The following is a 25,772-nucleotide window of genomic DNA, read 5'->3' as shown; positions in this document are numbered from 1 at the left end:
CTATGCCTGATCCTCAACAGGAGCTTCATTGTCCTTCCTGCTGCTCTGGACAAAGGGGGATTGTCCTGCTCACCAGCTCCAGCCGGCCACGAGCCGCTTCATCCCGACGGGAGACGCTGCAGCAGTTGCGAGAAGAAAAGCAGGATGTTTCATTTCTGTTCCTAACAAGGCGCTTGGGAATTGGTCTGGATTCTTACCTGTCTTTGGTCGAGGATGAGGAGCTGAGTAAAACCTCTGTTGGGGTGGCCTAACCCATCCAAAACGTTTTGGGGTCAGCTCTGAGCTCCCTTCATGTGTCATTCCACATGCAGGCCAGTCTTCGGATAAACTCCCGAGGGATTAGCGCAGGGCTAATGAGAATCCGCATGTTTAATAGGACTTAGCAAAAGAATTACTTGGACTAAAATTGATGATAAATAATTTTTCAGAATTAAGATGCTCCTTGGGAGGGCCCAGATGGTTCAGAGCAGAAAAAATGGGAGCTGAATCACAAAAGTGCCTCTCCCTTTCATCAAAGATGGGGGGATGTTGTGATATCCATATTATTATTAATTTCCATGACTAATGTCACAAAGAATAAGCAAAATAAGCTCATCCTGGAACAGAGGCTCAGGATGGCATTCGACGTGATGCTGCCAGGACAGGCTTTTCAGGTGCCTGGATTGAGACATTCTAATTTTGATATTAATATTGAAAACTTAAATGGTTTTAAAATAAATATTAATCCTTTATTAACCCTATACCCAAGTTGGCCGATTGCACATAAATATTTAAAAAAAAAGAGTCAGGAAAAAAGCTAAAGTGAAATAGTACCAATTTTATTGGAACTGGGCTTTGTTTTCATGTTAATTATGGTGCCAGGGGAAAATTTCCAAGCTTGGCCACAGGAATATGAGGTACTAAGGGAAATGTATAATTTTAATGCCTAAATTCTGGATCAGGACACATTTTCCAAGTGATTTTTCCAAACAGACCTGTGGTTCATCCTTGGTGGAGTCCAAGAGCTGACAAGCTGTGATGTGTGTGGCTGGATAACGAGACTGTCCCCAGGCTGGGGGGCTGCATGCCAGGGATAAAGCTTTTCCTCATGGTGTTTTTTAACCATTTTCAAGGAATGAGCAACCTGATTTTGTGGAAGATGTCCATGCAGAGGGTGGAACGAGACGGTCTTTAAGGCCCCTTCCAACCCAAACCAGTCTGTGATTCTATGATTCTCTGAATATGGCAGTTTAAAAAATCCTTCTGGAAAATGCTAAGTTCTTCAGCAGCAGCAGCCTGGGAGTGTCCAAGTGATGACCCCAGAGGTTTCCTCTCCATAGAATTATAGAAAATTAAGGGTTGGAAAGGATCTTAAAGATCATCTTGTCCCTGCCATGGGCAGGGACACCTTCCACTAGACCAGTTGCTCCAAGCAACCGGTTGCATCCAAACAGGTTTTGGACACTTCCAGGGATGGGGCAGCCCCAGCTTCTCTGGGCAACCTGCACTAGGGCCTCACCACCCTCACAGCAAATATTCTCCATCATATTTCCTACTAAAAGCTGGGAAACGTAGAGACTTTTTGGGTGCAAGGTGTTTCAGGAGAAACATTTTTCCTCCCAAGAAGGAGCGGGGGGCCGGGGCTGTGGTGTGGCGGGTGACGAGCCAACGTGTGCGCTGAGCCTAGGCAGGTGCCGAGCTGAGCCCAGGAGGATGCTGAGTCCCCATGGGTGCTGAGCCCCGGGCGGCTCTGAGCCCCGCAGGATGCTGAGCCCAGGTTTGTGCCGAGCCCCGGTGTACGCCGAGCCCCAGCAGATGCTCAGCGCAGGTTTGTGCCGAGCCCCGGTGGTGCTGAGCCCCAGGTGCCGATCGGACCCGCGCTGCCGCCGCCTCCCCCTGGCAACGCCACGCGGTCTCCAGGCGGCCGCGGTGCCCCGGAAGCCGGGCGGGCTCAGGGCGGAGCCGCGCGGGGCGGCGCCGGCGCCGAGCGCTGCCGGGTCGGGCCGTGCCCGTCGAGCGCGGCCGAGGGAGGAGCCGCGGCGGGCGCGGGGAGAGCGGCGGCGGCGGCGGCCCCGGCCCAGCGCAGCCCGGCCCGGCCCGCCCCGCCCGGGGAGCGCAGCGCCGGAGCAGGTACGGGCGGGGGGTCGCGGCGCCGCGGGGTCCCGGCGGTCGGTTCGCGGCGGCCCGGCCGCCCGCCCGCGGCGGAGGCTTCGCCGGGCTCGCCGCTCCAGCCCTCCCGGTGCGGCGGGAGCGGCTCCGGCCGGGCGGAGGAGCCGCCGTGCAGCTGCCCGAGGGACCCCGCGCAGGGCGGCGGCCCGAGGGGGTCGCGGGTCCCCCCGGGGCGTGGGCGAGGGGGAGCGGGGCGGGTTCGGAGTCTGTGCGCTGGCGCCGGCCAGGGGATGGAAAGGGGGGATTTGGGGTGGGGGGAGTCTGGCTGCCCTCCCTCAGGGGCTGGGGGGCTGTGCCGGGAGTGCGGGGCAGGGACCTGCCGCGGGAGGAGCTGGAGGTGCCTTGGGAACTCCTGAACCTGGTGTTGTGCCCAGTGTGAGGAAGTGGAGTGCTCTGTGTAACTGGAAGTGTATCGGCAACTTATTTGCTTGAAGAAGTTCTATATGCCCCCTACACCTGGGAAGTTTGTATTTCCATGTGCTGCTTGACACAGTGTGGAGCTCTGAGGGCTGGGCTTCGTTGTCTTGTCCAAGTCATGGAATCACAGGGTGGTTTGGGCTGAAAGGGACCTTAAAGCCCATCTTGTTCCACCCCTGTGCAGCGGGCAGGAACGCCTTCCACCAGACCAGATTGCTCCAAGCCCCATCCAACTTGACCTTCAACACTTCCAGGGATGGGGCAGCCACAGCTGGCTCATGAGGTTGACTCTTCCCTTCCCAGTGTTTCTCTGCTGCTGGTCATCCTCTTTGGCCTCTCTCTGATTTTTCAGCTCGTAGGAAGCATCGTGAGCAGATTCCAAACTTGTGGTCTGTCAAGCTGCCTCCTGTGTCCCAACTTCATGTGGAGCTTTCCACCTTTCCCTGTTTCTCATTACCAGGCTCACGGTGACCTGCTTGAAGTCCCACTGTCATGGGTGTGACCTCAGACTTGATTTTTTTTTTATCAGTGACCTAATGCCTGTGTGTAACCAGCTTGTGCTGCCACTCCCCAAGTTCTTCAGGACTTACCTTTTCCTTCTCTCAGCTCAGCAGCTGTTCACTGTGATTTACCCAACTAAACCATCTCTGCATCCTTGGTTCAGTACTGTGTTGGTAACGTGGTCTCTGCTGGGAGAGGATAGTGGGTGTACTGGGAATCATGAGCTTTGTTCCCATTTGCTCTTATCAAAGAGAAGCTCTTGTCAGATATTAGCAGCATTTTCCCACAGACACATTCCAAAAAATACAGAGAATGCCTTTGAGTTACGAGTGTGGGGAGATTTGGGCAGCAAAATCCACGGAGGGTTCCTTGCTGCTTGCCAGTGGCTGAAGTTTTGGAAGTGCAGCTGAGGTGTGACTTGTTACTGATGGGAGAATTTGGGTTTCATGAAGTTGCTGTTGTAGAGAGATGCACACAGTGGTTGTCTCCATGTGAAGCTGGGCTCACACTGGAGCTCTTGGAGTCAGGGGTGAGCTGGAGATGCCACTGATGATAAACATCAGCAGGAGCTGTTGGATGGGGAAGGTGACCACTGGCAAGTTGTGCCCAGATAAGAAAAGAATTTGAATATTGTGGTGTGTAGAAAAAAAATGATTCTTAGTAAAAAAACCCCATGGATGTACTTAGGAAGCATGGAGGATGGAGGTAAGAGCTGGCCAGGGAAATCTCTACTCTCCATGTTGAAGTAGCAGCATCCTAGCACTGCTGATATTCCGGCCTTTTGGCAAAAATCTTGCCAACTCCACTGAAATTTTAGACTGTTGGCTTGATAAAATTGGGCTTTTTGCTCACACACTGTGTAAGGACCTAAACTTTGAATACAAGTGTTTCTTCAAACAGTGCCTGCCCTGAAATCACTTTTTCTGGACTTGGCTGGTGACTCTTTTAATTTTTTTAAGAGCTGTTGGGTGGTGAGGAAGAGGAGGCTCAGCTCTCTGCTTTCTCTCACAGGTCTATAACTGCATATTTTCAGCTGCTGGCCAAAAGTCCTTGCAGGTTTGGGCCAATCTGGGCTTCTTGCTGTGTTTTATGTGTGGAAAGTTCAGTTATCTGGCCATGATGGCTGGAAACTCACTCCAGATTCTCACAATACATTGATCTGTGGCTGGTACGTACCTATCTGTGTTTGTGCCAGTGTTGCTTCCTAAAATCAGCTCCTCTCTCTGCTGGTGCTTTCAGAAGCTTGGCTCAGCTCTTGGCTCCTTATTTCCAAATCACACACACCACCCTTGCAGTCGCTCTGTTCCTGTTCTTGGTCGATCTCTTCCCTGCACGTGTTTGCTCAAAGCTAATCCCTGAGCGGAGCAGGGCCCGGAATGGCAGGGGAGGGCTCTCTGGGATGCTGTGCCATGTGTTGGGAATTCCTTTGTGCCTGTATCCTTCATGTCTGAGTCAGGTTGGTGGCTCGCAGGTCGCGGCGACAAGTTAATACCCTGTGTCTCTCTCTCCTTTTCCTTGGATTAAAGAGCTTTCCAGTTCATAGTAGCATTTCTTGTGAAGTCTGAAGTGTGTGACCTTGCCTCATTCCAGCCCATCTATCTTACTCTTCTGTAGGAGTTTTTAAGCTGTTCCAGTTCTCTACTGACAAACTTGACTTGCTATTCCAGAGTCACTATTGGAAAATATTTGGTCAGGTTCAGAGTTCCACTGCAAGGGGAGTTGAGAACTAGGCAAGATCCTCAGTCCATCCCAGTCCACAGCCACTTGCTGCCTTCCCTACCCTGACACTGCCCCCTTTTTTGTGGTTTTTAAACTCATTTCCAGCTCTTTGGAAGCAATCAGCTGCTGCGTATTTTCAGGTTAACAGATGAAATCCTGTGTAATGCCTTAAAAAGTGCTACCAGATGAGACCAGGAATCCATCTGGCCTGGTATCCTGCTCATTGGTAACCAGGAGCAGATGCTTGGGGAGGGGAGAACACAAACACAGCGGATCTAATCTGGGGAAATAGGGCTTTATTTTTCTCTCTCCAGCAGTTCATGACCTCCCTGAGCCAGGTGTTGAATTTGGGAACCTTCACACTTCTTTTCATGATGCTCATGATTTTAGGAAACTGCTTTTTCCATTCCTGGTGGTCTCTTGGCTGAATTGTCCTCATATATTTAGACTTTCCCTTCCACATTTCTTCTCCCTCTTCATGTCATTGCCAGCTCTGCTCCAGCCTCCTTGAGACAGGTGTGGCAGGAGGGGCAGCACAGGTGAAAAGGGGAGGTTGGCAGAGGTGCTGATCAGCTCAGTGGGTGATATTTAGGGTGCAGGTGCCTCTTGAGAGGTGTTTTAGATGTATTTTATCCTGTATTATTGTCTCAATAATTACAGACATTCTGCTTGTTTGTTAGTGATCTAAAAACCATGGGGTTTGGAATACTCAGCTCTAGTCCTGCTCCCCAGGGTTGGCTTGAGTTCAGTCTGTCATATTTTTTGAAGTCAAAGTTAGGTTGGTAGTTCCTGATGTGCTGTGCTGTGCTGTGAATTGTATCACCCACTCACATCACGAGATTTTACTGCAATTCCTTGGAGTCATGGCTCTTATTTACTGATCATCCTGAATTATTCAGAGTAGCAAATGTTGTCATCTTAGTAAGTGCACAGCTCAGTGTCATTGAGCAGAATCCTTTGGCGAGTCCCTTCTGCTGCAAAACCAACCAGTGGTGTGTTCTTCCCCCTTCCTTACCCTTTTTTACCAGTTATTTATGTACACGAAGGATTTTTCCTTTTATCCTTTAGACTTTTGTTCTCCAAAGAGCTTTGAAGGATCCTGCCATGTAGGATTCTTGGTTGTTTTTTTTTTCGGTGGAGCGTATCAGCTGCCTTTCCCTTTTTCACATGCCCATCTACTGCAAAAGGAAGAAGGAAAAGAAGACAACAGACCCTAACTGACTCCTGAGACATGACTTCATTTTTACAATACAATAAGCCCTGTGGCCATTCAGGCCAGCTCTGGTTTGCCTGGTGTGGGGTTGCCCAGATGCCCTGAATTGTTCTGTGAAAGCTGGGCCGAGTGTCCTTCAGGTACCAGCTTTAACCAAGGGACACTTCCCCATCCTCCTCCTGCATGACTTGGAGTGTAAAGGGAGGGTGTTGCTGTCACTTTGTCTTCTGAGTGGTCCTTTGCCACCCAAAGCCTGGTGTACTTCGCTTCTGGGGTCAAGCAGGGAGAGTGGAGGTGGCCAAGCTCAGCATGGCGGGTGTAAAACACAGTTTTAACTTTCGGGAGGCATCGTCTATTGATTCTTTAACCCAATAATAAATCATGTGATTTCTAACCTATTTTTTTTGTTTACTTTCTTAATAAAACCATATAAATTTAGATTTTGTTTCCTTCTTGGACGCTTGGCTTTGCTGTACAGGATGTGTTGGCTTTGATTACTTCTGCAACATGGTCAAATCGCACCATGGGGCTCACACCAATATTCCAACTGCTATCCAAGGTGAAGGCAGGAAGTAGTTTAGATTAGAGATGAGGAAGAAATTCTTGGCTCTGAGGGTAGTGAGGCCCTGGCACTGGTTACCCAGGGAAGCTGTGGCTGCCCCATCCCTGGAAGCTTTTCTGGCCAGGTTGGATGGGGCCTGGAGCAACCTGGTCTAGTGGGAAGGTGTCCCTGCCCATGGTAGGAGGGTGGGATGAGATGGGCTTTAAGGTCCCTTTCAACCCAAACCATTCCATGGTTCTATGAATTGCTGTTTCTCTCATCCATTGCTGAGGAGGAGTCACTTTATGCTCTTTAATAACTTGGTCCTGGCATTTCACACTGACCTGACAGTGGCACCGGTGACATAGGTGATGTGGAGCCTGTTCAACACTGTGTCTCCTGCTCGTACAACCTGCTGGTGACAGTGTGACAGCTGCTGTCACTGCCTGGGTGGCTGAGACTCTATTTTTCTTGTTTAAGCTTGGAATTCTGATTTACAGGGCATTTCTTGCTGACTCAAAAACCCTAAGTTACTCAAATGTTGGTGTCAGCTTAGGTCCTCTAAATGTTTGCTTAGTCCCTGTGTTCTTTAAATGTTCCATTGGCTTGTCTACTCTCCACAGTGTTTTGAATGAACTTGCTACATCCGTGTTAGCATTTTAAAACCAGATATTTGACTTGTACTCTATTGATTTTTTTCTAGCTATGGATTTTTGCATGGCTAATTGTCAACCCATCTGTAGGAGTTCTTGAGAAGATGAGGTTCTTATGAATCACCTTCTTTCCCCCCAAAGCTGCATCATTCTCCAGATACATCCTCCTCTGGAACTGCTGGCTTTCTCTGCTCCTCTTCTGCATCTGTCTTGACTGATCCTTGTTCTTTTACAAGCTTCCAGTCATCCCAAAACCTTCCCAGTTCCTAATGAATTCAAGCACGAGTGCGAGAGCAGTTCTTTGAGATGCTGTCACACAGGTCTTGATCATTGTCTTCCTGTTCTCGGCCTAAATTTTGCATCCAGAAACTTCCCTGTCCTATGCAGACCACGGGCAGTGGCTCCTTCCCAATGTTATTTAGTCATTGCTGCACAAACAGGGACTCGCTGCAGACACACCCTTTGGAGTCCTGCAGAGTTCCTGCTTTTGATGAAACTTTGGCAGTGGTCACCTTGACCTGAGATAGCTGAAGGCTTCAGTCTTCAGAGGCAGAAAGGGCAGTGTGGAATGCATGGATTGCACCTCAAAGGATGGAATTCTCGCCCTCTATTCCACTCTTATGAGACCCCACCTGGAGCACTGTGTCCAGCTCTGGGGTCCTCAGTGCAAGAAAGACATGGACCTGATAGAGAGGGTCCACAAAAATGGTCCAAGGGCTGGAGCCCCTCTGCCATGGAGAGAGGTTGAGTTGGGATGTTCAGCCTGGAGAAGAGAAGGCTCCAGGGAGACCTTAGAGCCCCTTCCAGTGCCTAAAGGGGCTCCAAGAGAGCAGGAGGGGGACTTTGGACAAGGGTGTGGAGGGACAGGACAAGGGGAAATGGCTTCCTGCTGCCAGAGGGCAGGGTTAGAAGGGATGTTGGGGAGAAATTGTTCCCTATGAGGGTGGGGAGGCCCTGGCCCAGGTTGCCCAGAGCAGCTGTGGCTGCCCCATCCCTGGAAGTGTTGAAGGCCAGGTTGGACAGGGCTTGGAGCAACCTGGTGGAAGGTGTGGCTGCCCGTGGCAAGGGATGGAACAAGATGATCTTTCACTGTCCCTTCCAATCCAAACCCTTCTGTGATTCTATGGAAGGGTAAAATCTCAGAATTGTTTTACCTACTTCATCTCTATGATCCATATTAACCCCCACCCGACCTTTCTTTTTTAATAGAGGGAGGAGATATTTGAACCCCCGGCTAAATTACCCATTTGATTTCTGGTTCATTAGACACTCCCTACCTTTTAAAGGACTCCTTTTTTCATAGAAATTGGCAAAAGCAGCGACGAAGCTCAATCAGGGTGAGATTGCCACCATTTTCTCCTGGCTTCTCATATGTTTCTCCTTCCTGTCGGATCCATTTAGAGCAGCCTGTCTCCTGCAATGGATCCGTGTCTCTTACCTGTCTGAATCTTCTGGCTTGGTTTGCTCGTCTGTGAGCAAATCTCTTCCGGATAACAGCTTAATAGCCTGAAGAGTTGACAGCAGTTCCACCCTGAAGATCAAACTGACAGTTTCTGTGTTGAAGAAGACAATTGAATAGCTTGGATTTGCTACTCCGATCGTTTAACGCAGGAATTGGGGATATTCACTGGGGAGATGGGAAAACTGTTTTCCTCTCTGCTTATGCTCTCCTGCTCCTTTTTTTTTCCCCCCCCTTATGATTATATTATGACATTCCTTTAGGCTGGGAAAATTGTGGCTGTTTACAAAGAAGTGGAGGTTTCTCTGCAGTCCCAATTTTTTTCCTGAAGCCGTTGAGTTTCTGTAGCTCTCCAAGAGGAGGTGGCCATGCTGGAGGGGGGCATTAGAGGGAGTCACATAATTTATTAAATATCCTGAGTAGCTGCTGTCCTATATATGTGTTTTAATGTCTAGTGATAAAGCCTGGTGAGTTCCTGCAGTTTGTGATGAGGCTAAGAAAACTCTGGAATACCTGCTTCCTATAGAGCTACTCCTTTTTCCCAGCCCACAAGGAATCGCTGTGCGCCAGCGCTGAAAGTAGTTAAATCAAGTTGTAGGAGAAACCTACTTGAACTCTGTGAAACCAGCCTGTCTGAAGTGTTCCTTGGAGCTGTTTATGTTATGTTGGAAAATCTAGTCACTTCCATCTCAGCAATTTGCTGCGGAGCTCAGTTCATGATTTAACTTCCCTGTGTCCTGGGCTCATCCCACAGCATGGGCAGTAGGGGAGGGGGGATTCTGCTCACTCAGGTGAGACACCCCCCCCTGCAGAGCTGCCTCCAGCTCTGGGGTCCAACAGCAGAAGGACATGGAGCTGCTGGAGCGAGTCCAGAGGAGGCCACAGAGCTGCTCCGAGGGCTGGAGCCCCTCTACTGTGGAGCCAGGCTGGGAGAGCTGGGGGTGTTCAGCTGGAGAAGAGAAGGCTCCAGAGAGACCTTAGAGCCCCTTCCGGTGTCTAAAAGGGCTCCAGGAGAACTGGAGAGGGACTTTGGACAAGGGTGTGGAGGCACAGGTGAAGGGGGAGTGGCTTCCCACTGCCAGAGGACAGGGTTAGATGGGATATTGGGGAGAAATTGTTCCTGTGAGGGTGGTGAGGCCCTGGCACAGGTGTAGAAATAAGACAAACTCAGCGTTCCTTGGATTTGCACATTCATTTCTGAGTTACAAGTCAGAGTATGGATTCAGATGCTGTTGGGTTTTGTCCTTCATATTAATGGAGAGCTCACAGAAAGGATGAAGGGGTGTATGAATGACCATAGAACCATCAAGTTGTTTAGGTTGGGAAGACCTTTAAGATCATTGAGCTCAACTGTTAATGTTATTGGAGAAAAATTCCTTAGGTGGGTTTTGGAAGGGTAGCAATTTCAAGCATATCAGACTTGTTGGATCTTCAGACTTTCATTTTTTGTGACTCAAAATTCCTTGTAGATCTTTCTTATGCTTATTTAGGTTTATTAAAAAAAATGAGAGGAAGTCCTCTAAAATATATTATTCACTGACAGTGGCAGTTCTGGCAAGTGTCATGAAAGAGCTCAACTCTTTGAAAGTTTGGTACAAGCTGTTTCATTGTGTTGCAATCCCATTTTGGCTAAACTGGCTGTCCTTAGGTACTGTGTAACTGTCTTCCTTTCTAATGCACCAGGCCAGTTTAGTTTCTGCAGCTTGTTTTTATTTCCTAGATCTTAAAAGACCAAGTTTCAACGAGCAAATGAAACTCAAGAACATGTAACGTCTTATTTAATGAAGCAGATGCCACAGGCTTTGTAGTTGTCTCTTTTCAAGTCCAGGTTAGACTTCAAAGGTCCCACCTTTAGGAGGCTCATGCTGACTTGTTCCTGCTGTTGCTTTTTGGCAGGGCTGCAGGAGCAGGTCACAACACTCTGGTTTGTGCTGGGAGGGAGGGACTGGGCCAACGCATGCTTTAAGTAACTTCTTAGATGGAAATAAATGCTCCCAAAATACCTGCTGTGTGCTGGATAGTGAGGTTCTTGGAAGTGTCTGAGGCTGGGTGGGACAGGGCTTGGAGCAACCTCATCTAGTGGAAGGTGTGGGACAAGATGGCCCTTAAGGTCTCTTCCAACCCAAATCAGTCTGTGATTTTATGATTCTTCTTCACCATGAACAGTGCTTGTTCCGTGGTTGCACTCCCATTTTGAGAGCCATGGACTACCTGAGCTGGCTTGGCTTCAGTACCAGGTTGGATGCTTTGGAGACCCTCAGGTTCTCCAAATGATCACCCTGCAGCTGAGATCAGACCTGTAGCCACTTTGGCATCTGATACTGCTTCCCAGCTGTCCTCTGTTTGGAAGGGTTTTGACAAGTTTCTCACTCTGAGGAATCTGTGCAGTGTTGGCAGCGCTGAGGCTTCAGTTTGACTCGTGGTAGATGCAACACCAGTGCTGGTAAATCATCGTTGGGCTGCGCTCCGCATCCGTGGGGGGAATATCTCTGCTGAAATCCCTGTTGTTCTGTGGTTACCATCCAAAACTGGTATTAGGCTCCAAAGAAATTCAGCAATTCACAGCCCTTTGTCTGGATTTACTGGGTACAGCGCTGGAACTCGGTGTTTTTTATCACTTCTAAATGCTACGAATTACTGTGTGTGCCAGAGTGCCTTCACTTGTCAAGATCCATGATTGGGAGCGGGATGTTTTGGAACCACTTGTTCTGTTCTTTCTCGTGCTTCAGTGTTAAAGAGACAACGTGATCAAAGACAGGGGTTTGGGGGTAACTTGGCTGCTATGGCCATAGAGATGGGTTTTGCCTGGTGGGCTTGTGGGTCTCGGCATCCTCCTGGCTGGAGTCGCTGCAGGGACAGGTTTGGTGTAAGAGCAGCAGTGGATGTTTCCTTCTGTGTTACCATCTGTTTGCAGACACGTGAGGGGATGGATTGTGACTTCCAAGTGCCTTGTTGGACCATGTGCACTCAATATTCAGTATGAGAAACCTTGTGCCCGGTTGGACTTGGTGCAATCATCTTAGTAAGCCTGGCTTTGTGTGGTTGCTCCTATTTAGGTTTCTGGCATTAAAATAGGTCCTTCAGCATCTCTGAAGGCCTGCAGGGCTGAGGCAGATAATGCAGATATTCCCCAGTGGTGTCTTGAAACCAGATTCTTTAACTTGTTTTTTCCTGTGGGTAGATTCTTGCAGCGATCCTGGACGATGGACCTCAGCTGAGCGCTGTGGTCCTGTCATGGGCTCATGGCTCATACTGATCCTAAGACCTCTAACACATCTGAAAAAAGCTGAGTCACCACTGCCTTTTTGGCTTGGAAAATTAAATGTTTGACAAAACTGTTTGCTGTGACACTTTTTGGTAAACCAGGGCTTGTCTTCACAAACTGTTTGATCAGTCTCTGCTAACATTTACAAAAGCTTGGAATAATCCCTGAGTTCTCATCAGTCTGCTCTTGTGTAGCTGTTAGAACTGTAGCGTGAGGTGTGTTAGAGTAGGAAATGTGCTTGCTAAGGAGGTGTTCTAAAATACATTTGTGCTGAAACCCCATCTGTTAAATCTTCTTGAGCTCCTCCTGCTGACTCTGACACTAAACGTAGTAGTACTTTACACACCTCGAGCAAACCAGCCTTGACAGGATCGCGGTGTCCTGGTGCTGGGTTTATGTGGCATTCAAAGACATCGCCTCTTTGATGGATTGAGATTGGGCTCCCCATTAATAGCTTCGAGATCATTTGCAATTAAATGGAGTCGAGTCTTCCAAGGGATTTACCCAGGGACCAGTGCTCCACACCAGTATCTGAGCTTCCCATAACTAACAGACTTGCCTGAGGCACAGGTGGCTAAATTTAGTCTTCTAGCAAGCTTAGTATGACCTTGTGCTGCAAGGACTTTTCCTAGTTGTATCTCTATCAACACATAAATTCTGCTTTTCTGTGGTGGACGGAGCTTTGAGGCTCGATGACGCCAAAAAGCTTTTTGCGTTTGTCATTGGCCGACGCCTCCAGTGCTGCTGTTGGCAGGAATTAACTCTGGATCTGAATGCAGTGCAAAAGGTCCACGAGTGATCTACTGGTACAAAGCCATCCTCACCGGTGGGTATTAAGGCTTCAAAGAAGACAGACACAACATGGTGCGTAGAGCAGATTACTTGGTAATGAAGGTCTCTAATTGACAGCTACACTGGAGATTAGGGCTTGAAAGCGGAAGTTGAATCAAAGCAGCTTCATACAGATGCAATTTCTGAACTGTGGGAAGGGTAATGTTTGCCTTCGAGGTAACATTAAGCTTATCTGTGCAAAATAGCACTTTACTCCAGCTTCTGGGAGAAGTTTGCAGTGTGTGTAAGATGGTGCACAGAGGTGGCCGGTTCTGGCATCTGCTTCCTCCTGTGGGTTTGCCTTCTCGTGTGAAGTGAGACTTATCCTCCGTGTTCAGCTTTAGCAGCTTCTCATTGAAGCTGCTTCTAATTAAATATATAATTCATCCTACAAGCATAACGAAAAAGATGCCTTCAGTGTGTACTCAGGCTTCTGGAGCTCTTCTGCCACCCTCCAAAAATGGCAGACTCCTCTGAAGTTGGTAGCACTGCTAGCTGAGTGGGGAGAGTTGTTGCTGGGAAGTCGAACAGGATTTTCAGGTGCCTGCCATGCTGTGTTTAGGAGCACAGTGAGTGGTGTGGTTTTTTTGGCTTGGGAGAGAAACTCTTTTGCAGGTGAGTGGGCAAACCCCTTTTCGTTGGCATGGGCACGGCTTGGGGCCGCCAGGATTCACCTCCCCAGCAGCGACTTGGTTATTGTTGGCACGCTGGTCTCTTGCTTGGTACAGGTAGTACACATTGTGTTATTTTTTGGAGGACTGGAGTATTAATCTGATGAAGGATTAGGGTCATTGAGTAATATGCTGAGTGAATTGCAGTGGGTGAGTGTGTGACTACATCTCTTGCTTTGTGTGTTTCTGGTTGTTGCATCTTCACCAGCGTTGGAAAACATATGGAGAAGTTGAGTCGAAGTCAGAGGAGCAGCTGCCTGTCCTGGGGAGTCTGAAATGCCTGAGACTCTTGGGATCAGAAGGATTTCTTTAAAAAGTGGGCAGCAAACTTCTGTATCTTGTTGTAGGGGTTTGTGGGAGCCGCTGTTTTAGCTGCATTCAAAAAGTGGTTGGACAAACCTAGGGTCAGCAGGTCCGTAAAATGAATGGTGGTGGGACTGGGCAGTAGGTCCGTGCTAACATCTGTAATCCAGCAGTGCTGGATGCTGGAGCAGACTGCAGAACCTTGTTGCTCCCTGGATCATCCACCGTCGTTATGGACAGAATTGACACAAGAAGTGTTTTCTTGATGTTAGTCAAGAAAACCTCCTGCCTTCCCAGAATCCTGGGGCAGCATGGGGAGGTGGTGTTTCTGAAGAGCTCCGGAAGGTGGCTTGGGGATTCTTCCAGGAGGGGCAATGTCCAGCTGTTTCCCAGCACATTGTCCATACCTCCAGCTCTTCTGTGCTGTACCTGGCTCAAAGGAGATGTGATGCACAATGTACTGTGGCTCAGTAGTAAAAGCATTCCAGGATGGGATAGGTAGAAACGGAAATGAGGGAAATAAAATTAGAAATAAGGGATGAAGAAAGTAATTCAACATGAAGTTCTCAGTCCCTTTAAAAGGGAAAAATTCTTGAAATTCCACCTTTTTATGGAGAAAGTGGGAGGAGGTGATCACAATGCCTCTCTTCAGCTTCCCTGGTGTGGGATCCAGCAGGGAGCCGGGCGTTCCTTTCGGGAGGCGATGGGCTGATAGCCTGGAATGGGGCAGGGACAACCCTGAGTGAAGCTGCACATGTTAATGTCCTACCCCGTGTCATACTAATTACAGGCAGTGTCTGTGTAATGATGATTGCAGTGCGTCCCCAGTGCTGTTTTGCTTGTGCTCATGTCATGGCTGACCAACCCTGGGTTGCTTTTTCAGCTCGCTGCTCTGTGCCTGCTAAAAATCTAGTTTTAATCAGGAATTGGACTATTAAAACAGTGTTTTGTAGCACGGATGAGTTGTTCATGTAGTTTTGTACCTAAACTGAAACTTGGTGTTTTGATACCTTGCCTGGGATTGAAATGTCCTGTTGTGGAGTGTTCAAAGCTTGTAATGCTTTGAAGGCTTTTTTGTTACCTCCACAGAGGGAACTGCAGTGCCCAAAAGGGGAGGTTTTGGTCCTGCCTTTCTCATATACTGCTGCTGGTGCTCGTCAAACCTGTTCCTGAGCTGCCCTGACTCTCTAACCTGGCACAGAGCTCTCCGGGTATTGTTGGGTTGGTTTTCTCCTGTTACTACAGTGAGTTAGACTTGCTCACCAGTGGGTCTGTTAAGGGGAGAAACCAGCAGGAATTCCAGGGGGTTGCTGCAGTTTTTCAGTTGCTCCACATTATGGGGAACATGCTTAGGTTTTCTTTCAGAGATGCTGTTTCATCCTGGTGCCAGTTCTAGACTGCAGGTATCGTCCCAGTTCTTGGGACACATGTGGATTGTTGTGGGGTTCACACAAGGAGGAGGAGAACCAGGAGGGAGATTCAGAAGCAGCGAAGAACCTGAGGTCTCCAAAAACTCCTGAGGAGCAGCAGAGGCCCTGAGGAATGGAGACTAGTCAGCTTAACTTAGTGTCACCCCCTTTCTTTAGAGAGCCATAGTGTCACTTGAGCATATGACAAGCTTTCTGAATCTCTCAGGTAGTGAAAAAGGATCTGCATTTGAGTTTGTGGCTTGTACTTAGGCTTGAGGAGGAGTCTCAGCTGAGCCAGCTGTTTGAAAGAGCATTAAATCAAGAGTCTGTTAATGATTGAGTAAACCAGTGTAAGGGGGGAACGTGGAGCAAATCATCTTTGCTCTGAAGGGTGGGAGAGGCAAGTGCTCCAACAGAGCTCAGTTATCCTTCCTTCAAAAGCATGTGAAGAACTGAAGCAGCTCATTTTCAGATGTGAATCAAAGGAATCTTGCAAGAGAAGTCCTTAGACTAGATGGGATAATTTTTTTATTTTTCTTTTAAAGTACTATTGAATGATGGTCCAGGTTGGGATTGACACCTGGGAGTGTGAACTCGGCTGTGCTGAAGACGACAAATGCCATTTGTCATGACTTTAAACTTTACTTAGGAGGGGTTTATCCCTCTTCCCAGAAGGACTGGGAGTAGGAACATTTCTTGTGCAGAAGGATATTAACTGTGTGACTCATGTAACCCATAAAGGGATCCTTGGAAAAAAAGAAAATAATAATAATACAAAATATGAACAAAGTGCACTGTGATAATGGTAATAGGAATGTGTGAGCCAGGTACTGTGTGTGTTTCAGAAGGAGATGAAGGGGAGCGAGTGCTGTGTAGAGGCACTTAGGGCAGGTTGTGATCAGTGTGTTCCTCAAAGCCTCTTTTGATACGATAATGAGAGTTCAAAATCCCACTTTTAAATATTTTCAGGACTCAATATTTAGTCAAGGTGGATGTTCCATTTTGGCCCTCCCTGAGCTTGGGACACCCAGACCCTCACTGGGCACTGTGTCCTGGGGTACCCTCTGCTTTCGTTTCATGGGAAGCCAAAAGGGAAACTCTTTCTTTGCAGTTAAAAAAGAGTAAAAAGCAGATGTTTCACGTTAAAATGTCTGCTTGTTTTTCCCAGAGCCGTGCATTCTCTTTCTTGCAGGCTACTGTTCCTTGCACAGTATCTGCAGCTGCTGGGAGGAAAAGGTTAAATCATCTTGAAGTGAAAAGTAAAATACTCCTTGGGTGGGCTTTCCCTGTTTGAGTTTGAGGCTTTGGAGGCTGTACTAGACAGGTCAGGGCTTGGGGAGCAGAGGCTCTCGTGGAAAGGATAAAATAGTTATCTTTGTGAGTGTCCTTAGTGGAGCCATCACATCTCTGCGCTCCCAGGCTGAGATGTCATCAGACCACATCATATGAAATGATTGCTGCTGGAAGCACGTAGTCAAGCTCTGTGCTGGGAATATCTGAAGCATAGTCAGGGAAAACATATTATATAGTGACATTTAATTTAGAATAAGCAGGACTCTGTTCCTGATGAGTCAAAGGATTTAAAGAATTTAATTCCATGACATTCCTGTGTTCAGAGGAGACTCCAGCTGAACCTGCCTTCTCTAAATCTTGTAGTCTCCCTTATATTATTTGAGGCACTGTTCTGTCCCCTTCAATCCCAGAGAGCATTGATATCAGGTTTGAAATCTTCAGTGTTCTGCTGTTAACAAAATGCAGGCTCCTGTAATGCCTTAGAGGTACATGCAAGTTCTGGAGCTTAGTGGGAATATCAAACCTTCCCACGCCAGGATGGCAGCTGGATATACCACGAGGTAACTCCAAAAAATGTTTGCTGTTTTCCTTTTGTGAAGGCAGGATTGAGATGTAGACCTGGTTGCGGTGTTCTCTTGCTGTGCTGGAAATGTGTGGGCTACTCCTGAGTTGAGGGAATTGGGACAGAGGTGTCAAATGGGGTTTGCAAGCAGCAGGTTTTTATAATTTCATTTTTTCACTCAGGTGTCAGCTAATAAATGCTGTTATGAGCATTGCCCAAGTACAGTGTGGGATAAAAGCTGCCTCTCTTTTTCTCCAGCTGAGCAGAATGAGTGTAGATGTTGGCTTTAGGGTATGTTCTGAGAGGAATTTGCAACTTAATGAGCCCAAGCAAGAGCTTTGCTTCAAGTGCAGTGGTTAAGGCATCCGGCTTTCTGGCCGGCTCTTCTCCAGGTGTTGAATTTATTTGGTTTTGGCAAAAAGACTGCAAAATCTACTCAACAAGACCTGACTTTTCCCCTTTTGACCCTGCTAATTTCCATGTTTTGAGGGCAGACAACCTTAATGTGTCGTCAGGGTCCTTTCTGCTTTACTACTGCTCTGCTGGTTTTGATATCTATTGATAATTGGCAGATAACGCTGCTGATTTATTCCTAGGACAATGCTGCTTATTTAGTCTGTGCCATTGAAGTTCACGTCTCACTCTTTCCCTTCTGCCAAGAAATGGATATTTACATCCAGCTGATATTAAAGGGTCAGCAGTGGCGTGGGTCAGGTCACGAAATCATCAGTGGTGGATGTGGGAGGGCAGTCCACTTCTGCTGCCCTGAGATTCGGAGGGGATCAGGTGGAGCTAACAGGAGGCAGGTTCAGATGTTGTTGTTCAGGCAACCAAGGGCTATTGTGGCTACAAAAAGTTTCTATCTATCTGGAGAAGAACTGGCAGCACTGAGTGTCCTTCATAGAATATCCAGAGTTGGCAAGGACCCACGAGGATCAGCAGAGTCCAGCTCCTGGCCCTTCACAGGGCAACTCGAGCAATCACACCCAGAACACTCAGAAGCCCAAACTGACTTGGGAAGGCCTAGAAATACAAACCACTGGAGGCTGAAAAATGCACGGAGAAGTTCAGTCTTTTGCTTTCTTCCTTTCCTTCCCCAACATCTGTGTACAGCCACTGTTCCAAACTGGAGGGGAAGCTGGCTGGGCTGTATTTTTTGGTTCACCGCTTTGGCTCTTGGAGGAAATGACTGATCATCAAGTGCAACTCCTGTCCCTGCACAGGACACCCCAACAATCCCACCATGTCTCTGAGGGTGTTGTCCAAGTGCTCCTTGAGCTCTGTCAGCCTTGGTGCTGTGACCACTGCCCTGGGGAGCCTGTTCAGTACCCGACCATCCTCTGGGGGAAAAACCTTTTCCTGATATCCAGCCTAAACCTCCCCTGACACAACTTCAGCTTCTATGATTAAAGGTTTATGCTGAAGCTGTCTGGCACAGTTGTGGTGTCCTGTGTGGGCTTTCCCACACACCAGAAATGGTGTACAGAGACGTTATCTTTTTCCATATTGGGTGTGGAATGCTTTAGTTGAGGGTCTGCTCACCTAAACATCCTTTGATCCAGGACTGGTGAGTTGCTTTTCAACAGTCCCTTGTTTCTGGAGAATTACACATCCTGTGCACTGCTAAGCCAAATTCTCATTGTCCAAGCTTGATGTGAGTCCTGGAGCATCGTGTTCACTGTTGAGGTTTTGTTCCATCATCTAATGCTGTTGGGAGCCATTGTACCTTTTTTGCCATGCTGAGTGGTGTGAACGCTTCGGAGTAGGGATAGTCCATTAGATTGGAATTGTAGTATTGTTCTCTTCCTGTAATTTGAGAAGAATATAAACACCTCAAGCCTGAAGATGAGGAGCTCATTTGAAGTGTTACCCAGAGTTTTGTACTGCTAACTGGTAATAAAATAATAATGAACTGAAGTACAAAAGGTCCAAAAACTGTGTACCAGCTTCCTGAGAGAACTGAGGAGGAGTGGATTTGTGGAGTCACCTTTCCTGCTGTGGCAGAAGCAAAGTCCTCCTTGGGGAGCCCAGAGGTGTCTGTGCTATACCCCAACTTTGAAGCACTGTGCCATGAAAGTTGCATCTCTCAGTTCAGGCTGGCACATATTTTCTGGCCCCCAGAGGAGATGAAAGACCTGGCTGTGTCCTCTAGGTAGCAAATATCAGCTCTTCACACGCTGCCTTCAGAACCATTAGTTTTTACTCTGAAACTGAAATAAGCTTCTCATCTTTCAAAGCTCCTTGCTTTGAAAAGTAGTGGGGAAAACATCTAGTGGGGCTTAAAGCTTCTGGTGGAGCCTTGTTCTCTCCTACTGACAACTGGAAGAGGTTTAGGGGATCTGTGAGGCTTCTCCAGCCGATGTGATGGTGCTTCTGTGATTCTTTGATATTCGGATAATGATTTGGGCTGGGAGGGACCTTAAGGCTTGTCTTGTTCCACCCCCCTGCCATGGGTGGGGACACCTTCCACTAGACCAGAGCCCTGTCCAACCTGGTTTTGAACATTTCCAGGGATGGAAAGTCCACAGTCTCTCTGTTGCAGTGCCTCCCTACCTTTACAGTACAGAATTTCTTCCTGAAGTGGCCTTTGGGGACCAACAAAGATGCTGCTTGTTGTTTGTGTGCTGAGAATGGTCAGCTTTGCCACAGTTCTGTCAAGTGACACAGAGGGGCACGTCCTGAAGACAGGGGTGTGGGACCTGTGCCCAGCTCCACACCCCTGAATGCTTCATGTTCTTCTACCTTTGGCATTCTGGAAAATAACTAACTCTCCTTCCTGAAGTGGCTGGTAGGAAGCAGAGCAACCTCCTCCTCAGATCCTGCATGACTTCTGTGTGATCGTACAATGCCAAGACCTGTTGATTTCAAGCTGAGCTGTGCAACTCCAAACCTAAGTCTTCACTAGAGCCATCAAGGAAATGTGTCAGGAAATGGGCTCTCTGTCTGGAGGTGTTTAATTAAGCACAAAAAGAGTTAATTATCTGTCAAGAGCTAGAGAGGGTCCCTCTTGTTGTTCATAGTTTCCTTGTCATTCTTCTTTCTTCCTTAGTCTTCCCTTCATGCAGGGACATGGTCCCTGGGTTTTTCATAATGTTAGGCTTTGGGCAGCGGGGCTTTATGGAAGAAGAAAGGCTGGAGCTCATTACCAAGATAAACTGGTACTCCACCTGGGCTGCCCACATATTCTTGGTCCTTAACCATTGCTTTCTGCTGCTGCCAGAGGTGCCTGTCTGTTCCATGCCATGTTTGCAGCTAAATGTGGTTCCTGCCTTCCCGGCCTCATTTAATGGGGTCAGGATTTCTGAGTGTATGGCCAGGGAAAGGATGGACATTGAACACTGCCTTTTGAGCCCTCCTGGGCTCTTGAGATGCTGGAGTCCTGTCTGTGTGAACATGGGATTCGTGTTTGCTGTGTTGCAGGTCGAAAGCTCTGTTAGGAAAGGTCTTGAATGAGGTGGGGATGGGTTTTGTCACTTGTCCTTGCCAGTAGGAAGTGGCAGAGCCTGACCAGTGTGGAGGGTTTTCCCACGTTACACTTTGATCCTCTGTAATGTGCTGATCATCTTGTTCTTCAAGCACAACATGAATAATGCCTAACCCCTGGTTCAGACCTGAACCTTGGGACAGCACGAGAGGATTTATTTACCTTTATTCCTAAAGTGAATCATTGTGCATGGAGTGTGTTATAAATAGAGTTTTCCGTTTCACTTCCTGGTTTGGAGTCACCACCTCCTACCAGAGGTTGGGATTGATGTAAAGAAACTGAGTAACTTTCTGGCCTATGAAGCCCATTTGGAATTTTTATGCACAGTTTTTGGGTTTCCTTTTAAGTGGGGCATGTTCAAAGTGGCAAGACAGCAAAACTGAAAGGATGTTCGGCATTTAAATGTGTGGACTGTCCTGGTAATTGGATGCTTCTGTTCTTTGCCCAGGAGTGGATGACAAGTGACTAAATAAAGCTGCAGTCCCTGCTTCCCTGGGCATAGGTGTTTGTGTTTTCCTTTCTTGTAGGTCTTGGCTTGGTACAAGTTTGGCTGGTTCTTCCTTGCTGCAGCCTCTGACCCGGTCAAATAACTTGGAATGACTTTAGTGTCAAGTAGAACAAAAGCTGACCTTAAATGCTTCGTAATAAACTTAATATTGAGGACTCCATTCAGCTCCCTGATGCCTTTTTATTTGAGAGGGATGGTTGTCACTCACAGCTGGAGTGGTGGTGTGTGTTCCTCACCCGTGAGGTTGGCTTCATTCCGGAGCTGATGCTGGATAATTGCAGAGGAGGATTGATTAATAATAGCTGTTGGGAGCTCCTGGAGACTTTTGAACTCTGCTCTACCACCACTGAGCAATCCTCCAAGCTTCTCGAGGACAGAAACCGGGAATGGCATGGGGAGAGCATGGATGTGACTTGGACTGGACTGACCACGAACTTCTGAAAGTACAGGGCAGAGGTGGACATCAAATTCCTGCATAATCCAGTTAAAGCAACGTCACTGGGCAGTGCAGCCACAGCAGCTCTGGGCTGTCCTACACTTGATGTCAGAGAAAGCAAAAATGCTTTCCAGTATCCCCATGTGCTTAACAAGAAAGAGGTTTAAGATGTTAATAGGGGCCCTTAAACTTCTATCCTTGCTGTAATAGTTGGGAACATAAGGATAGAAGTGCCAACTTAGGCATGGACTTGGCATGCCCACTGGGCACTGGGGAGCTTGGTTGCTTGTAGCCTGTGTCAGTACCACATGTCAAGGAGTCTCCCGTGGTGTTTTAGCAGAGCCTGTTTTATAGTTGACAGTCAGAGCTACTCAGAACTTAAAGCTACTTTTTAAAATTCTTATTTTTATTAGAACTACCCAAGTGTTTTCTTCAGAAGGACATTAATGTGCCCAAGTTTTGAGTGGGGAACAGAACAGCGTGACTTCGGTCACTCCGGGAAGGGTTTTCCAGGAGTTGTTTCCATACCCCTGTTACAGCACACTCCCCCTCAAAAATTGGTGTTTGGGCCCTGTGCTCAGGAGGGTATTTCTAAGGAGAAAAAGTCTCAGACAAACCCTTGTGCTTCCTTCTGACCAAAGTGCCTGGAGCATCTCAGGAGATGGAGCCAGCCCAGGGGTGCTGCGTCACGGAAGGTCAGGTTTGGGAACCTGTTTCCCAAGGTGGGGAAACACAGTTTACCAAAAAGCAAACCCCAAATTACTGAAGAGCAAGAAACATCTGTATTTTAAGAAAACACTGTCTTCTGAACTAAAATTCCTGTTATTTATTGCATGGAAAGCTCTGAGTTTGCCCTGACATTGGGTGAGGAGAATGATTTTCCTCTAAGTGGGGGTGTTTGGCTCCATTTCATCCCTGGTACTTGGGAGCTGCCACATGCAACTGAAAACAAACAATGCCTTTTTTGTTTTTTAAGCAGAATACAGCGAGATTTGAAGTTGCTGGTGTGAACTGTTGCATGGAGACTTTCTAAAATGCCTTTTCTTCCTCCCCAGGGTCAGTACAGATATGCCTGCCTGGCTGCTCCACTGCTCCAGTGCCCCAGCACTTGCTGCCCTGTGATTTTGGGTAACAAGCCTAAGAAGTTACGAATCGTGCGGTGAGTGTCGCGTGCCTTTGGTGTTCTGGAGTGTCTGAGCATGGAACTCAAATATTTCTTCTTAAAAAACCCTAACCCAACCATATTTGATAAGAGGCACCTCCCCTATGGAGACAGGCTGGAAGAGCTGGGACTTTTGAGCCTGGAGAGAAGGTTTTGTGGAGAACTCAGAGCACCTTTCAGGATCTGAAGGGGCTACAGAGAAGCTGGAGAGGGACTGTTCATCTGGAACTGTAGTGACAGGACAAGGGGGAATGGATACAAACTGACAGAGGGGAAGTTTAGGTGAGATGTGTGGAAATCCTTCCCTGTGAGGGTGGGGAGGACCTGGCACAGGTTTCCAAGAGTGGCTGTGGCTACCCCATCCCTGGAAGTGTTCAAGGCCAGGTTGGAAGGGGATTGGAGCAACCTGATCTAGTGGATGATGTCCCTGCCCGTGGCAGGGGAGTGGAATGAGATGAACCTTAAGGTCTCTTCCAACCCAAATCATTCTGTATATAAGGGAAGACACTAAAAATCCAGTAACCTCTCACTGGGTGTGAAATACCTGCCAAGCCTGTGGAAGGATGGTTAGAGACCTGAGTGCAACTTGTTCAATTCTTACTCCTTATATCCGTTTCAATATTTTTTTCCTCTCAATTTTCTCAGCATTTTTCATCTGAGGTAACTTCTCTGGGAACTTGCATCCCTGATTTCCTTTCTCTGGCTTTATTTTTAGAAACACACATGTTGAGCTGAGAAGTAGGTGACTGCAATGCTGCCTGTCAGTGACAAATAGCTCCAACAAGGAAACTGGGCAGGATTAAAGTGAGGGAGAGTCCGGAGACTTTTGTGGTGAACTGAAGCTTCTCTAAAACTGCTTTAAGTTTGTTATTGAGAGGAGAGTTGTTAATGTTTGTTCCAGTGTGACAAGTAAAATAGGGGCTGGGTTGCCTAGTCAATAACAACTGACCTATGGAACCATCAGAAAACTGAAAACTGAAGTTGTTGGGAAAATTTTCCTCTGCAGAAGTCAAAAGGAATAACGTTTGTAGGTGAGAGTGTTGGACTGACTCCAACACGGAGACATCGCTTGATTTCCTGAAAATAAACCAGCAAGTGTTGTGGTTTAGTGAGAAGGGTGACTTTGAGAATGCAAGTCCCTTCTTGGCACAAGAAGTTTTTGGGTGTACATAAAGTCTGAAACTGGCACTAGGTTTCCCTTTCTGGACTTCTGAAAAAGCATTTATATAGTGATGAACTGTTCTTCTGTGCAGTCTAAGTGATCCTGATTAAGTCCTTGGAGAGTTTTGTTTAGGGCCATAATTGTGCACCAATCTTTGGGAATGCTGTTCCTATTTTTGGCCAAAATGATGTGACAAAACAAATTCTTTCTAAATTGTAATCTCCAGTTAGAATTTTCTCTGTAGAAAGCTTCATGAGCACTTGCCTTTCGGTAATTTCAGCTGAGGGGGGGCAGATGGATGGACAACAGCTTCATGGTCTCAGTAGCTTCCAGCCTGGAGGAGAAATCTGGTTTCAATTTTGCTTGATATTGTATCTCAAATTATTTTTGCAGCTTCATCCCCTAAAACCAATTTGTCTATTTTTGGTGGCAGTAGTAGGAGTGTCATTAATTGTTGAAAAGTGTTTCGTTTGAGCAATTCAGGCTGGTGCAGTACAGTGCTTTAGTATCTTCTCTTGAGTCCAGCAGAGACTGTGTCTTCTGCCTGTGCCTTGTGTCACATTGTTTTTTTCTCAAAGATAAGCCCCTGCTGTGTAAAGCTTTGCTGCTGTAATGTTGTGAAGGATTTCTTTTTTGACTGAAGTCATTGCCTTGTTTTTCTATATCCTGCCTGTAAAATGTCTGGGATCTTGGGAAATTTTTTGGAATTAGATAAACCTATTTCCATGAGGTCTGGGATCACAGCGTGCTTTTTCACTTGGGTGAAACTTCTATCCTGTTTCTGTCTCCTTTTATCTTTTTGTATATTTTAATTTCATATTTAGAGAATATGAAATGGTTTTCCCGTTCCATGACTTGCACTTGGGAGCAGCACCCTGACTCCTGCCATTACTTGTCTGTTTGTGTCTTCACCTGCATGTTCCCTGCCTTGGGATCCTCAAGGTGCATTGGCCTGACTCCTTCCCAGCTCCAGTGGAGCCAGTGCCAGGTGCTTCCCCTCCTGCAGTTGTGTGTTATCCCCATGAGTGAGGAGCTGGCTCGTGGTGTCCTCAGTGTGCTCGATGAGCCACGTCCAGCTCGAGGAATCTGACTTTAGGAGCAAATTTTTTTCCCTGGATGGCAAAAATGAGCAAGGGGAGCAGCAGCTGCAGCCTCGGAGCCCGTGTGAGAACCAGGGAAAGCAGTGAAAGCCGGAGGTGCCTCTGCTGTTCTCCGGCTGCATCCCAAGAGCAGCTCTGGTGATGTGTGGAAGCTGAAATATCCTTCTGTGCACGGAGCTTTCTGGTTGTATTAGTCATCCATCAGGCTTCTGGATTATTGAAGTGCTGAAGCTCTCCTAAAGAACAGCAATATCTATTTGTAGAAAGGTACACCATGTGAAGTGCAATTCCAGTATATTAGAGCTGCCTGCTGGAGATGTTCTCGGGAGTGCTGCCCCTCCTGTGCTGGGACTCCAAGAGATGGAAAGCCCCCATCAAAGATCTTAAAGGCTTCTGGGTGGTCATGGGGACGCAGATGGTGATGTGTTAGAGCTCCTGCTCAGCTTCTCCCACAAAATCACTCCTCCTGCTCAGCCCAGTGTAGAATCAACTGGTGGGTGCTGGTCTCCAGATGCCGAGAAACCCTGAGGAAAAGAGCATTAATGGAAAATACTCTTCCATGAGGTGTGGGAGGACTCCTGACTCAAAGAGTTAAAGACCAAAACCCTCTTCTCTAACTCTTTAACTTGTCCTGGCTTGAACTAAATCTGAAAGTGCCTAGAGCTGAACTGGTCCATTTTTAAGCTGTAATTCATCTGTCTCTGCTGTTTACAGAAAATCTTTAGGACAGTTGCTGGCTAGAAGGTTAATTCCAATACAGCATGATTATGTACTCATGAACTTAGAGAAAACTCGAATCTTTATGCCTTCAGTTGTGTGTATGGGTTCACTTCATTGTATTCTGACCCAAAAATGAAACACAATGTTTCATGTAAGGTTTGAAATTCACAGACTGGCAAAACACTTGTCCTTGCTTAAGCAGTCTGGCTTTTATG

At 47.5% G+C, this 25,772-nt stretch overlaps 1 protein-coding gene across 2 annotated transcripts in view; it reads left to right on the top strand.

The window, feature by feature from the left end:
* The first annotated feature begins 2,026 nt into the window (after positions 1-2,026).
* CSNK1G1 (casein kinase 1 gamma 1) overlaps positions 2,027-25,772 on the top strand; it is a 102,078-nt gene continuing 78,332 nt past the window's right edge. For both annotated transcript variants that reach the window (XM_051796475.1, XM_051796474.1), the window contains exons 1-2: positions 2,027-2,109; positions 22,469-22,572. The gene's annotated coding sequence lies outside the window, so the exon portion shown is untranslated. The remainder of the gene's footprint in view (positions 2,110-22,468; positions 22,573-25,772) is intronic.

The sequence above is a fragment of the Manacus candei genome, unplaced genomic scaffold (assembly GCF_025592945.1).
Source record: "Manacus candei isolate 608988 ecotype Guabito, Panama unplaced genomic scaffold, ASM2559294v1 h1tg000046l, whole genome shotgun sequence".
Taxonomy (NCBI): Eukaryota; Metazoa; Chordata; class Aves; order Passeriformes; family Pipridae; genus Manacus; species Manacus candei.
Note: the sequence above shows the minus strand (reverse complement) of the source record. Positions and strands in the feature narration are given on the sequence as shown.